The following is a 19,212-nucleotide window of genomic DNA, read 5'->3' on the forward strand; positions in this document are numbered from 1 at the left end:
CAGTTATCTACAAACCTGGTTAGCTAGACCCCTTTGGTATTGGATTTTAGTTTATAAAAGTGATGCCAAACAAAAGAGGTCCCATCACAGAACCCAGGGGAGACTCCACTGCTGACTGGTCTCTTTCTGGAGAAAACTTCCTCAGTTGTGACTATTTGTGCCCTATCTGTGAGAAAGTTGGTAATCCAGTGGGTGACATAGGGGTTTATGCCTAGTTTATTTAGCTTTTCTACTATGCCTGAGAAGAGGAATTGTGTCAAAAGCTTTGGCCAGGTTTAGATATGTGTAGATACCATTTTGCCTTCATCCATTGCTTTCGGGACCTTTTCAAAAAATCCACCAGGTTGAGTAAGCATGGCCTGCCCTTTGTCGAATCCAAACTGAGACATATCATCTCAATATAAAATCATATCAGGACATGACAAATGGAGAGTTAAAATTGTCAGACACTGAGGCATATATACTTTTCTCTTTAGTTAAATAAATTACACACTGCTATGATAATTCTTGTAAGATAAAATGTAAATAATCACAAATAAAATATACTTAATGACCAAAAAAGCAAAATAATAGAGCAGAATATGTAAATAAATGAGAATGTGATGTGGGTAATTGTAATAACTAGTTACTTTGAAGTTGACATTTATGATCCTACCAAATCACAATACATTGTAGAATAAACTGATATTTATATAGGCATAATGATGTATAGTGAATATAATTTAGCAGTACTTAATTACTTAATTAGGATACACTTTGTAAATATTGTCTAATGTCTATAGTTAGGTAGACAGATAAATAGATAGATAGATAGATAGATAGAGAGATAGATAGATAGATAGTCAGATGATTCAATATTTGTAACTGTTACATTAAAGTGCTTGAGAAGGAACATATTCATTGTATGAAATATGTTAGATATATAGTTTGAATATATGGAAATGAATGAATATATAAAATTTGCAAATCTCAACTACTTATTAAATAAAAGAAAACAACATTTCAGTTCAGTTTTTCAATCTAATGAGCTCAAGTGGCTACTATAACTGGACTTTAAAATCACCCAATGGTGAATGAACATTCATCATTTAAGTGCCAGCTCAAAGTAACACAAAGTTACCACACTGTGTATTTTATGAAATGAACGTGAATGGAGTTGCTCAGACTCATGTTGCTGCATTTTAGGAGGTAAGTGCACCTTGAATTGATGTCTCTTTACTTTCTAGTGTCAAAGAATACAAGCTGTACTGCTCATAAGAACTCACATTCCAGGAATGATGGAAGGGTACAACTTCTTATCAGTAGAGCTCAGTGATCATTTAAATTCTAACTGCAAAATAACTGTTATCTTTTTCAAAAAAGTGTGTGTGATGCAATGTTTATCTTGGATTAAATATTTTACACAGAGAGTTTTAACATTCACACATGCGCAGACACATACAGACACACACAAGCGCAGACACACACACACGCACACACGCACACACACACGCACACACGCACACACGCACACACACGCACACACACACACACACACACACACACACACACACACACACACACACACACATCACACACACGCACACACACGCACACGCACACACACACACACACTTACATTTAAATTTGTTTATACAAAAGGGGTTTATTTTATTTTTCTCGGACATTATCGATGTTACTTAAGGGAGTTCAGAGGATCCAATTTATGTGTGGAATCAAAGCTCTCATACATCTATTACTGTGCTTTTTTATTAGTTAACTTATTGTATTTTGCACCTCATTTGTTTTATTTTTGATGAAAATATTTAGCTGTTTTAGGCTACAATACTATTCTTCTTTAAACAGTTTTAATAGCTTCAAGTGGAACCCGCATTTTGGGTATTGCAACTCTTCTTAAACTCATGCTCATAAGGAAAGGATTTTCTGTAAATGTATTTTCTCACTTTATAACATCCCAGCTATTGCACAATAATTACATTCAATCTTAAGTCTTACGTAGCATAATTTTTATTTATTTATTTATTTTACATTTGTTGACCGGGCTGGTCTAGCTGGATACATGTCCATTTTCAGTAGAGGCCCGAGGAGAAAAGCTCCACATAGAGATACATAATAGTACAATTACATAAAAGAAGTTATACAGTGTTAAGAAATAATATTTAGGAAATGTAAAATAGTACAGTCAAAACGAAAAATCCCCCCCCCCTTTTTTTTTTTTTTTTGAAATCTGCATAAGCAGATTTCATAAACGTATAGTAAGTTTATTCTGATTTCTTCATACATTAAGATGCAGTTATTTAAAATGTACATTTTTTAATGACAGTCAGTATGAATAAATTTATATCATAACTGACTTTTTTAAATGCTTCCACATAATTATTTCAAATAACAAACCCATACAACTCTGCAGGTTACAGTAGTGCAGATGTTTTACTCTCACTTCGATTGTCACTGTCCTGGGTTTTAATACCACACATATGAGTGCTGGAGGGCCATTCGGAGAATGAATTGCTGAGTTTACTGAGCCAGGCAAGTTGGACTATATTTATGAAGAACCAAAGCTCCTCCTTGAGGGAATGAGACATTCTCACTATTCCGGTAGGAATCTAGAGCATATCAAAGATGTATACAAAACTGGATGGCCCCATGGAAGCATGCATGTCATAGGTGCAAAGACACTGCTAGTAGCCATTGCATGCAAAAGTCTGATTGATAAAAGATGTGGATTTAAGTGCATCAAGGAAAATCCTATCTTCTTTCACAGCATGCAAGCTGTGTTCTCTCTGAAGATGAATAACAGCTAGAGACATATTGGAGAGAGTTCTCAGCAAAATAAATAAATACCTACCTACACGCACAAATGTATACATGCATGCAACTTTACATTTTCAAATTCCATACCTAAAAAGTTTTGTTTCCTTATAAGCATCATTTAACCATTTTTCACATTAAACACTTTTTCGTCATGCTTATAGTGTCACTACATATACTTCTGAAATATTCAGAGTGCACAGATGGAAATATAAAAACATGCACCTGAACTAAAATACTGGAAAGCTATGGAAAGCAAATCCTTAAATCAAACACATCAAAAAACAAGACACTGTGCCTTACAGGATTATTAAAGTTGAGATATTCACAAAGAAATATGCAGTTTTACAAGGCTGAATGAGCTAACAGCTTGTTATTTTTCATCTTTAGAACTTTTCTGTGGTACTTCATTTGATTCTGGCTCCTTGCCTTGAAGTATTTTTTTTATTTGAAAGGAAACTATTTGAAATGAATTTATTTCAAGGAACAACTTCTGCCCACCAACTTCCAGATTTCCTTGTGCAAGCTGATTGACAATGACAGAAAAATCATTCATGAAACATTCATTAACTTAGCTTGACAGAGGAATCAATAAAGAAAAAAGTTATATGTATATTATCCTGTGGTGTTGATTGCCTGTAATTACAGAAATGTAAATGGCCTGTCTGACCAGGTCTGGATTGATATATGGAGAATCAAACAGAACCATGGCACATTTTCTACTCTTTTCTTGAGTTTCTTTGATTTACCTGCCTATCACAAGTTCACATGCTATACATCAGAGTGTGCAATAAAATTACCAATCCATTGTGGTTTTAAGGCTAGGATTCCAAATACTGTAATTTGTAAATAATTGTTACTTTCCAGACCTGTAACATATTAAAACAATAATTAAAAAAAGGTCACACAGAAAAAACAATCAGTAAAAATCAAAAGAAAAATCGAGTAAGGCTAGACTTTCCACTGTGTGATTCCTTAAACCTCTAGTATTAGAGGCAACATGGGGTATATGCAAATGACCCTTTAAGGACATCAGGTGTTGGTTGGGATATTTTGTAGACACCCTAATGGTTATGGATATCAGCTGAGTATGACAACCCTGTGTTTCTAAACATTAAACAAACATTCCATTTTTGCTGTGCTGGTGATGCTATAAGAAGGCTGAAACATGCATGTCCATAGCTAGTGGGTTTGGCTTTATTGGCCAGAATTTGTCCATAAATTGACTTAAAAAGAAAAAGGTCATGGACATTCAGAATTGCCATATAGCTGACACACCAGATGTCCTTAAATGGTCATTTGCATATACCCTATGTTGCTTCTACTACTAGAGGTTAAAGAAATCACATATTGGAAAGTCTAGCTTTGCTAGATTGTTCTTTTGGTTTTTACTGATTGTTTTTTCTGTGTTACCATTTTACTCGTTGTTTTAGTTTGTTGGTTGGGATATTTTGCAGACACCCTGATGGTTATGGATATCAGCTGGGTACGACAACTCTGTGTTTCTAAAGGTTAGACAAACATTCCACTTATACTGTGCTGATGATGCCATAAGAAGGATGAAACATGCATATCCACAGCTAGTGGAGTTTGGCTTTATTGGCCTGAATTTGTTCTTAAATAGACTTAAAAAGAAAACAGTCATGGACATTCAAAATTGCCATATAGCTAAAACACCTGATGTCCTTAATGGGTCATTTGCATATACCCCATGTTGTATCTAATGCTAGAGGTTTAAGGAATCACACAGTGGAAAGTCTAGCCTTGCTAGAACTGAAACGTATGGAAATCTATTTCTAGACCTGTAAAAAAGATCTGTTTTACTTATGCTGCAAAAGCAATCCTTGCAACAGACACATTCTAATTTGTTAGTATCACTCAAAATGTTTTAATGGATGAAGTTGTCCACAAGTGGGCCTGATAATACTGTAGTTATGAAACATTATTGTTAAACAGAAAGCAGTGTTTTTAAATGTAACCATAATGTGGATTGCATGATCATTGATAATATAACCTTATGGTATAACACACTGACCATAATTTTCATCATCAAACCATACAAAAAATACTCAGTAAAATGGATGGTTGTTGAGACTGATAGGATTGTTTAGAAATAAGAGTGATGGTTATTAATCAAAGTTAGTTGAACTTTTAGAGCTCAGCATTGTGTTTTTGTTGAATACGTTTTGTCATTATAGGAACAACTAACTCATGAAGATAGATTGGTGAATGACCTAACAGCTGCACCCATAATTCAATTTTAACTGCCTGGGAAAAGTCAGGGAAATCAAGCTGCAGAGGTACAAGACCTGATAGTGGAATGAAACTTCCTGTGTGTGTGTGTGTGTGTGTGTGTGTGTGTGTGTGTGTGTGTGTGTGTGTGTGTGTGTGTGTGTGCACGCGTCTATGTGAGTGCATGTAGATGATTGTATATATGTCAGTATGCTTAAGCATGCATTTCTCTTCATTTACTGTTTTTAGTCACAATATAAATTTTTGGCAAATAAGCTTCCTTTAAACTGAGCCACAGGCAGTTCACCTACATGATACTTTGTAGCACTATAACCAAGCTCCTAGAATGACAGCTCCGACATACAATGTAGGTGATTTTGTCCATTCAGAGAATAGAATAAAAATGATAGAGCAAAAACAGAACCAAGTTTTGCATTTGAATAATTCAAACAACTATATTATCTAGTGGCCCTGTAGAGTTGCCTTGAAGTCTGGGAATAAAGACACCTGACCTGAGTCATGATGCAGAGTGTGTGTGTGTATATACAAGCAGAGATCAGGGTCTGAGTATCACATGGCATACCAAAGGATCAGCCAAAAAAGGAAGAATCATGTGACTACAGTCATCTTTCCTTTATTATGAAAATAAGGCCTCACTCCCCTCAACTGAAGCTGGCCCACAGCACTACATGAATGAAATGATAGACTATGAGACAGAGTGCAAGGGAACAACACAGCTGCAGTTTTAACTCTTGGGTGAGGCCACGCGTGGGTAATCTACACTACCCTTGTTTTGTGTTGGCATGGATGCTTAGGCCCCAGTTTAGGCCTCAGTCCAGAAAAATGCATCATCATCATTATTGTCATGGCTTAGATGGCTGCCTTTTCTTATAGCACTCACAAGCTCTCAAGGTATGAAGAGAGATTCCTGTCCCTACTGGAAAGATGCCACCTCACTGGTTTCATGGTAGCTGGAGGAAATGAATGGTCTAATGCTGACATTTGGGGTCGGTGGCAAGAGGTCAGGTGAGGAGTTCCAAAAAACAGCACCTAAGCTATAGTGCTGTACCATAGTATACCCAAGTATGCACTGCAGTGTACTTATCAGATAAGGATTTTTTACAATACATTTTAAGAACTATGGCTGCCAAACTATCTTTTACCTATTACGAAGTGGACAAATAATAAGGCATGGGCATTCTGCAGTTCATAGGTAAGTACTAGGCTGTCTGCCCTAGTGGGCCATTTTAAGCCTAGCTAATTTCCCTCAAAGGTGAGAATCAAACTCTGTACCTTGTGCCTGTGAGGTAAACACTTTAATTCACAGAATTGTAATTAGATGTCTGAGAATAGACATCTCTCAAGAAACAGTGCTTGGTGTGAGAGATATGCCCCATTCATGAAATGTACCTCGACACTCCCACGCTTAGTATAAACACTCCTGCCATCGTTATTTGAAAAAAAAAAAAGTTTTGTTTTTAAGAAAAATCAGGAAATTCACTTTCCTCAGCAAATCTGAAACAGTACAGCAACATTTCTTAAAGACAGTGCTCATATTTGATGACTCACGTCATAATTAAGATTAAAATGTCTTTAATTTGTAACATGTCCATGCTGTGGTGGAGCATACCATGAACTGCGGTTGTAAGACTAGCAAACACATGAATGCTTTCCTATTAAGACTTACAATGCTTCTTGTAAATAGAATTTGAGTTCAGAAATATTAATCAGTAACCTGCAATGGAGGTGTAAAACTGAATAAAGGCATTCACTTTGTTATGAAATATATGTTGCTCGAAAACTCAAGAGGAGAATATTCAGACATTGTCCACTTATCTTATTATTACAGGGCTGCAGTGGAGAGGGAGCTTATACTTGCATACCTCTTAACCTCTTGGTGCAAAATATCTGGACAAAGCCAAAAATAATGGGAGGAGGGGACAATTTTTAATATTGCTCTTTCAAACTTAGAAAATTGATAGAATATCATGGCTTGCATTTTCTGAAGAATATGAAGTCTGAAACTCAAATGTCTGTCATTATTCTTCAATGATTTGCCAGATAAACTGCAAATTTTATAAAGAAGAGAGCAAAAATATAAGACAAAAATCTGAACATTCTGGAAAACTCTGGGCAATTGACATGAATGTCTGCCACTCGCTGGGTGCAAGCAAATCAAAGCAACTCCAAATTATTGTCAAAGTAAGACAGACGAAAATTGGCTATGTCATAACCGCTTCCACTTTATAATCTCAAAATACTGAAATCTTGAATTTCAGTATCTCGAGACTATTAAGTCGAATTTTTAAAATCGCAAAACTCCATAATCGCGAATCTGGAAATGTTGAATTCACGGTTATGGTGTTCCAGTATTTGTCAAGGGATGTAGTGTGTGCAGCATGTACGGCTTAGTGTGGGGATTTGGCTGGTATGTAAGGTAAGTGAGTATTTTGTTAGGGTTTTAGGTATTTGTTTGAGTGTATGTGAGTGTGTTTGGAAGTTTTATGTGTGGTTTAGGGTAGACAGGTAAAAGTATGAGTGTTAAAGTCTTAAAAGTGGTGGTGTTTGTATATTTGTGATGTGTGTGTGCGAGGGTACTGTAGAGTGTCTAGTGGTGAGTTTGCTGTCTTTTCTGTTTGGTGCAATCTCGGAGTTAGCATATATAAGTAGGGTGTGTGGGGGGGCCTTATATGTACTTATATGTAGTGTAGGTTTGTTGATTTGTGTTTTTGTGCTTGTGTGTGTTTTGTTTGTTTATTTGTTGTAGTGTGGGTAGGATGGTGCATGTGTTTTGTGGTGTATGGTGTGTTTATGTTGACGATTTTGTGTTTCGCGGTTTTGGGGTTTTGGGATTTCAAGCGTTTGACTTTATAGTCTTGAGATACTGACATTCAAGATTTCAGTATTTTGAGATTATAAAGTGGAACTGTCATAACCATATAGGTATGGTGGTAAGAGCAGTATGAATAAATGATTCTGAAGCCAAAGATGCAAGTGTAGCATTCATTCTCTCGAGGTCTGACACAATATGAATAAACAAGAGTAACACATGAACTCTTGTGATGCATATGCGCAGGGAGAAGGCGATTCTTAGACACACATGACCGCATATGCAAACGATAGAATAATGTAATGCAAATGAGTATCACAATGATCATGCATGAAAATGACAAGCCACATGTAATGCAGGCTTGGTAGGCTAGTGGCTGCTTTTACAAGACAGCAGCAATGGTTAACATTGTTGCCTAACATCTCTTGGTTCTCCATTTCAGATTCTGGCCGGTTGCTATAGGAGTTTGTTGTAACTCTTAGGCATGGCTGGATGCAATACTGCTGTACAGCTTCCATCCACTCAGCCTCCCATCCATTCATCCATCCCTTCATTCCTTCCCTCCCTCCCTCCCTCTCTTCTTTCCTTCTTTCTAACTTTAAACATATTGAATGGTTACTTCACCAAAATAACCAGAAGCAAACGTGTCATGAAACAAGATCTGAGAAACAGAAATGTTCACATAATCAGTTTTTAAGTACTTCCCTAAATTATCTATTTCAGTCTCATCCTAGATCCCAACAAGCACATATCCAGAAGCTGTGTCACCCAGCAATATGATGCTTCTAGGTGTACATAAGCCTTAGAGAATTCACATAGCTTAGTATCACTTCACCAGGCTAGGCCATGTGCTTGGTACTGTGACCTTATTTTTTCTGCTCATGCATTTCTACCTGAACCCACATAAACTCACCAGGTACTGAACTGGGTCATCTTAGCTGCCTTTATACCACAACCTGAACCTGCATACCCTCAGCTTTTCAACTACTCCTTTAAGCTTGACTTATAGCATAACTCATGGACAACCTGTAAGACTCAGGAGATAACTGCCCTCACTGTATGCTGAATTTGTTTAAAAACAACAAACCAATGAAATACGAAACAAGTAGAAATGAAATTGCCAGGTAAATCCACCACTAGCCAAGGAGATACAAAGTAAAATGATAGCAGTATTCTCAATACTCAATACTGCTATCATTTTACTTTGTATCTCCTTGGCTAGTGGTGGATTTACCTGGCAATTTCATTTTAATTTGTTTAAAAAGATATTTATTATCTTTTAAAAAAATATATTGTTCTATAATTGCATTGGTATTTGCAGATACCTCTTACAATTAAATAATTTGGTGAAAACAGGTATCGGTTGATCTAGATAGCGTACATCAGTGGAACCTATCGTCTGCCAGTTTTGATGTGGAACTGAAATGCTGTTAAGCAATGTTTTTCTTATATACTTTTTCCTTTTTAATTAATGAGAAAGCAATATTAAAAATAAATAGAAGCAGCAAGTTTGTAATGACAGAAACTGAAGTAAAGTTGTTTTTCTTAACTTACTACCACACAAATAATAGTAGAAGTCCACTTACCAGTATTCTGTTCTTTAAAATTAGTTCTTTGTGATGGTAATTTTAATTCCACTGGTGAAAAGACTGTGGCTGTATTCATGAACAATCTGCACATGGCATTACATCAAATTGTTTGGCAGGTGGTGATTCTGAGACACACATGACCGCATATGCAAATGACAGAATAATGTGATGCAAATGAGTATCACAATGATCATGCATGCAAATGACAAAATCCAACATGTCAGAGCAATTCAGAGACACACAAATTTAGCATAATGAGCTGCAGTGTTCACCTATTTTGAATGCCACAATTCTTGGTGTGAAAGAGCTTCACTTGTGTTAAATGCTAGGAGTAGCATCAGTATTAGCAGAGCAACATGTGCAAGTGGACACTTCTGGAGTTACTAGCCACAATGTTGTGTGCCATCATCCTCCACATTTTAGATGGGTCTGGCAACTGCTGACATACCAACACCTCTACAACCAGGACTTCTACCATCTAGACAGAGAAACAATACTGGAGTTTGTAGACATGTGCTGCCCACATTTGGAACGAAGGGGGAGACATGAACTATCTAACCCAGTGGGTATGAAGATTTGTGCATCAGCCATCCTTGTTATGGGGAACTTTTAGCAGATTTTAACAGATCTTAATGGGAACATAATATCTAATGTCACTCAACAGAGGTACCTAGGCCTAATACTTAATGCTACCCTTTCCTTTTCCAGACATGCAGATTTTGTAACTAATAAAGTCCTTGCTCAATTAAAATTATGTTACAAGATCAGTTACCTCCTTTAACCCACTGCTCACAGGGCCGTTGCTAAAAATAGTTTAATAATCAAACTGGAATATGGCCTTCCTTTTCTCATAATGCATTCAACCAATAATATTTACAGAATACATCATGCTGAGAATAAAATCTGCAGATTTATTCTGTTAGCAGACTCCCAGATGCACCACTGCAATTTCCTAAAAAAATTCCAGTTAGTTTTCAATGCCTCATAGAGCCTCTTTTTTCTAAGCACTCTTATTTACAAGGTTCTAAAAAATGGTTACTTCCCTCCTTTAAGCATAGCTTCCTTTTATTTTTCTTTAGAGTTCTGCCCTGTGAGTAAAACTACCTTCAAAGACAATCTTTAGTATACAGGATGACAATTTTGCCTAGAATGCCTCTGATTTAAAACTGCTGTAGGTAAGCGAGCTTTTGTTAGACTGAGACCTGCTACCTGGAACCATCTCCTTACTGACATCGAAAATCTAGAAACCATTTGAAGCTTCAAAGATGCATCTCTTTATTGAATCCAACTGCAATTCCTACCATGACAAAGGTAAATTACAATCTCATATCATGAATAATATAGCAATAACCCACTCCTGGGTGTGGGTAATGCTGGATTTACCCAAGGTTGGTGTGGTTTGGTCATGAGGGCGAAGCCTGAGTGGCCAAACAAAGACAACCGTGGGTAAATCCAGCATTACCACACCGAAGTGGTTATTGCTATTATACAATGACATTATTTAAGAAAAAAAATACTTACATTTCTTAAATAATGGCATTGTATAATGCCTCCTCGCTGCCCTTCCGCAGCTGTCTGATATTCTGCGGCAGTTCTGATGTACTGCACATGCGTATGCTTGCGCAGTACATCAGAGCTGTGGGTGGAAGCAACGGAGAAAGCAAGATCTCCGTTGCTTTTTACAAAGTGTCTTGCTATGTTAAAGGAGCTAGCATAGCGGGACAGCTTTAAAAAAGCAACGGAGAATCTCCGTTGCTTTTCTTAAAGCTGTCTTGCTATGTTAAACCCATTTAACATAGCAAGACAGCTTTAAAAAAAGCAACAGAGAAAGGAAGATCTCCGTTACTCTGTTTAAAGCTGTCTCACTATTTTAAACTCCTTTAACATAGTGAGACAGTGTCTAAAAAGCAATGGAGATCTTGCGTTCTCCATTGCTGTAAAAAAAAGACATATTAATGGAAAAAGTCCGGGCGACTGGACCTTTTTCCATTAGTATAAGTCTGATTTACAACGTGCATGCTGACCAATCAGCATGCACACTTTTGAATATTAATGGGGGGGGTCTTTGTATAATAGAATATATTTAAGAAACTTTCTCAGCCTCTTGGTGTGGCATCTTATGCATGTGTTTCACGTATGTATAATTGCACTGTATTTCATGCATTTCTTAGCTCACACTTTGTACATAGTTTTTCTTTTTTTGTCAACGCACTCTGTCTGGGTATGTTAACCTTCCCCTATCTGCACTGAATCTTATTATTATGTTCTAGACTTTGCTATATACTCATTCCTGATATAATTTTTTTGACTAGAAAGATTGTGATATATTTTCTTTTCCTTGAGCAGGGGTCATAGCTGGAAAGGGTCACTAGACCAGTCCACTTACTCAGTAAACAGATTGTAAATAAATAAATAGATACATTTTATGGTTATAGTTGAAATAATATTGTGTCATGAAAATATATGCAAAACTGACTTACCTAGAGTAGCAAAAAAACTTATTATTAGCCACAAAAAAAAAATCAAATGCATTTTGTTTTAGTGTGGGGAAAGGGGGGACATATCACCAGGTTCTGTATTAATGATGTTATCAGTGTTAAAATATTTGGTAGAATAGCTAAAATTGCATTTTATTACTGTACAAATGTTAAATTAACCAATCGTACTCAGTTGAGGGAAAGGAGCTACAAGAGCTGTTAGGCTCAGGTAGCAGTGACACCTGTACAGAGGGACAACATATCTGAAAAAAAGAAAGGTGTGACTGATAAAGCTGTAGAGGTCATGCATGTACTTGGGGACAAGAAATGCCATCCCATCTCTCAGGTTGAAATGCAAACAGAATTTGGAAAGATACTATATCCTATTGCAGTCATACCTGGTTTAAGCTATGATATGATAATTAGGAGGGACTTCCCTCACTTTAAGTAATTATGGAGACAGTGGGAAGGAAAGAACTATTTTGATGCATCATGCTACCAGCATATGGAGAACACATTAGAGAACCAGCCCACAACTACTGACTATCTAGCAGTCACAGATTCTGGAAAACCTGAGTATCATAAAGTCTATGGATTAATATTTGAAAGCCCTAAAGGTTTAACAGGAATGGCTGGTGCTGTAGAGAGGGTATGATAAAGGGGGGTGGCTACTCTGGGCACATTTTTTACAAAGAATGATCACTACTGTAAAATATATGGTGATTATCCCTTGAAAGCTGTAACAATAATGATTTAAACAGTAATGATGTTACAGTTGCTTAAATTACAGTCAGTGTAAGAAACTCTAGCAGAGAGCTATTGTATGTCTTCCCTACAATTTAGCAAAAGTTCTGTGTAAAATTGCAGCAAACAGTTATAATGCATCTGCAGCAGCTGTTTGAAATTTCCAGGCTGACTGAATATCACTGAGTGGAAGGAACTTCTTTAATTTGATAAGATACACAACTTTGTGTTAGCTGCATCAGTGACAATCTGAGCAAGTTGTGAAGTTGTGTGAGGTGCTCAGACAGTTTATGTACCCTTCAACAATGCCAAGTTTTTTTGTTTGTGTGTTTGTTTCTTTGCTCCACAACTGTGGGCTTTGGGAGACACCAAGACTGAGGCAGTGCCCAGGACACAGAACAACTGTGCTACAACTCTGGATATGGCTAAGGATACCAGAGGAGAATGATCCCTGCATACCTTTCAGGGATTTGTCAGTGTACACCAAGGTCAGAGCCTCCGGTCAGTACAGACCAAAGCACAGGAGAGAGAATAAAAGTGCGGATACAGACTGAAAGTGGCTTAGATATAGAACAGATAACATGTAGAGTATAGACAAAGAAATACTTAGTGATGAGTTGGAAAGAAAAGAAAAAAAAAAGAAGAGAGAGAGAGACTGGTAAACATTCACCCCAATGCAAAGGGATCTAGCAGATAAAAACAGGAGAGAAGGAGCATCGAATACTATGGAACAAGGTAACCCTGAACAGAAATGTAATGAGCTACCTAGTAAATCACAGGGTAGAACTCTAAAGAAAAAGAATGCAATGCTACAAGCTCAGGATGAAAAGAGTTTGGAAAGAACACTGAAGTGGAGACACCCTTAAGGACTATTAGACACTACCAAAGACATGTGGAAGGAAAAAAAAACATTCAAGAGTGATAAAGTGCACTAGCCTACCAAATAAGATAAGTGTAGCGATGCACCTAGTCCAAAAGCATGTGGAAAGAGCACAAGCTGCCCAATGGCTTATGCAGAAAACATGCAAGAACCTCAGAATTTAAGGCTGTGGAATAGATGCTAGGTTTTAGTTCCTTCTCCAGAAAATATGTAATCGACAAAATAGTAGGAACCTCTTGAGATAATAGAGAAACTAAGCAAAGTGAATTGTAGAATCAGGAAAGTTGGCAAAATAAGGCCAGAACAGATTTACTATGTTACTGCTTCAGAGCCATGAAAGGAAGGACATCAGCAGTATAAGCTTGGTAGCCAAGAGTATGGGGATGGACACTGTACCAAAACCTGAAAATAGGATGATAAGGAGCTTTTGCTGATTAGCAAAGAGGTGTTCTCTGAGCTGCTTGTCTGAACAAATCTAATCCACCATCGTATTAAAACTAACACCAGAGAAAGAATTAGCCTAAAACCATATAGGATCCTAGAATCACAAAAGAAGAGCAGTTCTGTAAGAGATAAGGGAAATGGTAGACATAGGGCTGACTGAAGACTTAAGTGACTGGAATAGCCCCATAGTTTCAGTTCCAAATCCTCAAAGTTCCTTTAGGTTCTACAAAAGCTTTAGGAAATTAAATGAAGTATTTCTAAGATTAACAGCAATCCTATGCCCAGAGTGGCTGTATTAATAAACAGGCTAAAAAAGGCAAGGTTCTTCAGTATGCTGAAATTAAAAGTAGACTAGCAAATTCCACTAATGGAAGAGACCAAATAATAAATGACCTTTGATACTTCTTAGAAGCTAGTTCAGAAGAATATCTACCATTTTGGCTTACAAAGTGCTCTATTGACTTTCCAAAGGTTGATGGTTATCATTCTGAAACCTCATGTCAGCTAAGCTTCCACTTATTTAAATGATGTCATTATATACTGCAAGCTGTAATGAATTCTCTAAGGTAAGTGGGGTTAACAGTAAGCACCTCCAAAAGTAGAATGGGAATGATGGATGTTATGTATTTGAGGTATCAAACAGGAAGGAGAACCATTGCACCTCAGAAGGGAAAAGTGGAGGCAATAAAGAGCTGGACAATTCTGAAGATTAAAAAGAAAGGTCAGAGCAAGGTAGAGTTAGTGAGGTAATATAGAAAATGCATGGGCCACTATTGCCTGCCTCCTCAGAATCATCACTTACAGAACGATGATCATGAAAATAAACTGGACCATGAGAGCAGGTACTGCCTTCTGACAGTTCAAAGACATCTTTTGCTCTGTACAAGCGCTAGCATTTACTGACTTTACCAAACAGTTTTAATGTGTAAGTTGACATCTGATGTAGGCCTGAGTGCAGTTCTAGCTCAGAAGTTTGATGGAGAGGAACACTGTATTTACTTTCTGAACAGGAATCTGGCCAGAATAGAAACAAAGTACTTGGCAATTGAACTGCACTGTTTAGCCTGTAAGTATTACTTGTTAGGTAGAGAATGTATCTTATGAAACAATCAGGCTCCCCTAAACTGAGTTCATCAAGAGAAAGGGGACAATATGACACTATGATTGTGGGTCCAATCACTGAAACCTTTTAAATATAAGAAACATAATATATCTGGGTAAAATCACCACAGGCATTCATTTTCTGTAAGATTCAGTCTTTATGTTGCCTTACAGAAATAAAACTGATTTATATAAAATGGACTTGGTATCCTTGGTATTAGCTGCATTATTTTTCACAACACACACACACACACACACACACACACACACACACACACACACACACACACACACACACACACACAGACACGCACACACATGCACGCACTCACGCATGCACACACACACACACACACACACACACACACACACACACACACACACACACACACACACACACAAACTTCTATCAATCTGTCTGCTTACTGTACTTATTAAATTAATATCACAACTGTAACATTTCCAATAATTTAAATTGAAAATATCAGATAATAGACTATTCTATAGAAACTGAAATCATTATATTTTGTATATGAACATGAAGATACCAGTTTAAAAGATATTTTGTTAATTTTTGTTAGTAAACTTTATAGTAACAAATGCTTCAAAATAATAGTACAGCAACCACAGACAACATTTTTCTGATTAGGTCACCTGCCGAGAGACATATGATATGATTATTATTAGACTCCCACCACACATAGGAAATTATGTTGTCTCTTGAAAAATGCTCTCAATATATTTTAAAAACTTCCGATAATATATCTGTATGTATGCTGTTAGGGGCCCTGGGAGAAAGTCTGGTGTGGATGACATAAGATAAATTGCTTTAATATTCCCAGCTATGATGTTTATGCTTTCAGAGCATGTTAGATGGATCACACACAACATTCGCTGCACCTGCTACTCATTTGTTACGTCTTCGTTTAAATTAATGTACGTAAGTAGTTTCAGGCAGTGCAGTAGCAAATCAGCTTAAGTTCTTTTGCTGGATCCAGATGGTCCAAGGAGGTTTAAATCCCACTGAAACTCTTATTTAAGCTCAGGTTGAATAGCTTGGCTTGCACAATTCATCATCTGGTATTAAAAGGTCCAAAGTATAACTCTCACTAATTAAAAGAGATGCTCAGTATTTTGAACTACATCTGTATTCTTGCATTTTTTTTCACTAAAGCTTTCACATCAAAGACAAGAAAGGCAACATTTTGAAACGATCCAGCAATCCATGCTACAAGGACTGTATCACAGACCACAAATTAGTGAAATAGCTAACAGCCAGCACATGCTGAATGTGTACATTATTTTACTTAGGTTGCAGGTCTTTCTACCAGTTCAGTATGTATTTCACTGTCTGTATAACTACAGAAGAAAAGCATAATTTTCAGAGACAGGAAGTTAAGTTCCACTCTTTTTCTGCTGTAACCCAAAAAGCAACCCAACTATGTGCTACTTTGTTAGACAAAGCACATTATGTTCCAGAATTCTTAAATATGATAACACAGACAAAGTGCTATGTTAAGAGGTTGGGAATTTAATGTTTCACAGACTGGGGATAATTTGACTAGGTAGTGATGTAAACTAAATGTTACTGTATGTATAGGTGCACATCTAGCCTCATTCCATGAAACATGGAAAGTTAAAAAAACTCCAATTGCATTGTGTACTGCTTTGCTTGTGCTACCACATTTACGAATCTCAGAGCTAGAGTGTTAATTCCTCCTTGTAAACTTAAATGTTACCCACCTGTGTAAATATGCCCACTTATATCTCCTGTTACCAAATATTTCTCGTTGAACATCAGTGTTGAGACAAGCTAATGTATTCCACTGTATACTTCATGGATGAGTTTCAGAGGCATTTTTGTGTGACTTTGATCCACCTCATAAATAAATAAAAGTAAGAGGCCGCCAGTCACTTTAGATATAGTTGTACTTTATAGCTGTAAGAGGTGATGGTGATATATTACAGTACACCAAATACAAGGAACTCGTTAAATATGCAAATTAGTTACATAGTATGAATCAATGCTAACGCAACTGAGATACACATCCAACCAATAGCAAAGGTTCCTGTGAGGAGACCTCTGTCATGATCGCTTGTTTAATAAGTCCTTCAATATGCAGACAGTGCTGCTTTAACAGAGAATAGCACACATATAATATTGAGTTTGTAGTGGGTTTGTTTGTTCTGTGCTGCAAATGATACTGGATAGGACCTAGACCGCTTGTTGATGAACCACATCCACAACACTCAGAACCACACTGGGAATGGATTACAATGCAGGCCATACAGAAATGTGAAATGAAGTGGACCATGTTTTTAACCTACTGAAAGAGCACTTCTATAGGTTCATAGGCTCATTGTAAGTACTAGGCTAGCTGCCCTTGTGGGCCATTTTAAGTCGAGACAATTTCCCTTCTTGGACTAAAATAAACCTATCTCATTTGGATAGAGATTGGCTTTACCCATCCCATGGTTGATAATTATATATTACCCATAATGACAATAACTGACATCATTCCATAGATAATTTGAGATGGCCCCATGCATGTGATAGATTATTTAGGAGTTGCATCTGTTCATTAGTAATACATGGGCAGTCCTGGAGTAAATTTTCTGTTTCCCATCCAGAAATCCAAAGTGTGCTTGAATATGGACAGGGATGAACTTTATTTAATGTGGATGAGGAGTCTGTTCCAGAGTCTGTTGTCTAGACATGCATGAAGGGCACTACAATTCAGTGCAGACATCTGCACAAAGGTTTGTATTGTGAGTGCCATGTTGCATAATATGACATTGTACAAACAACATGCCAGTTAAAGCAGCAGCAGAACAGCAGAATGGAGAGTCAGATGAAGACAATGCAACTGTACCACATCTGAGACAGAGGTGGGTGCAGTACATTGCATTGCTAACAAACAGGTAGCGTCTGTTCCACAATGTGCTGTGACATGGATAACACAGAATAAAATGATGCATGCATCAATGTCAAATCCAGGCTATACAGGGCAATAAATGGACTTCATCAGACATCATCATACCCACTCAGGTTAGAGGTAGGAAGGGCACAGCCATGATGACCTGCGCAACTGGGAGGAAGGGGGGACACAGTGACAGGTGAGTACCTGAATAGAGAAATTGGAGGTGAACAAAGTAGCCATGTGCTCTGGGAGGTTGTGAAGAGTCACTGATTTCATCCTCTAATTGTGGAGTGATGCCATGTTAGGACTATTGGGGACTCATTTTGTTGGCTTGTGGTGTTGAGGCTTGATGGGATTAATGGAAGGAAAAGTGAATAACTACAGGGCCAGAAGTAGCTACCGAAATGGAGTGTACCATGGGTTGATTCTGATGAGCATCATTGTCAATTGTCTGGTGAGCACCCATGATCATGTGTGACAGACTATGTTACTATAGGTAACAAAAAAGGGGGTAGAACTGTGGTAATATGCTTATGCAGCCTAATGAGGTATCTCAGGATTTGAACCAGAAGAGCAACATTGCCCACCAGTGAGAATAATCCTGTCTCATTAACAGTCTATGTAGTCTGACTTGGGATGGTCTTTGGCCAACCTTCCCACAGCCTTACCCTTTTATGGGCATGGAATGTGTGGCCTGTGAAAGCAAACGTGTTGGTAGTTACAATGTCACTTACAGAGGAGGAAGAATGTCACCAATGGAGGAGGAAGAATTTACCACAAATGACCTCTGCAACATTGTGTGCTCCCTGTTCATGTTTCTGTGCAGTTGGTGAATGTTATCCAGCAACATTGGAACGCATTCAGCATTTTCATACTGCTGTATGTAACAGCTGTTCATGCCTGGACCCCTGATCTGCATATCTGCTGGTTAAAGCTAAGTGTTAAAACAATATCATAGGTGGTCTTTGAGTCACAGAAGTGCCTAACTCCACCCACACATCTGCCCCATATGCTGGGTATGTGTACCACAGAGACAGTGCATATTTTGGATGCTGTGTGCACTGGAGACATAGGTGGAGTCCATGAGCGACCTTTTAAAGGTAAGGTATTCATCATACTCTGGTAAGATAGTGTGCTCAGCTTGTACCTCTTTTGGGGTCACTATAATGGCGATGTGGGTAAC

Source organism: Protopterus annectens, chromosome 12.part0, assembly GCF_019279795.1.
Source record: "Protopterus annectens isolate FY-2018-M chromosome 12.part0, PAN1.0, whole genome shotgun sequence".
NCBI classification, from domain to species: domain Eukaryota; kingdom Metazoa; phylum Chordata; order Ceratodontiformes; family Protopteridae; genus Protopterus; species Protopterus annectens.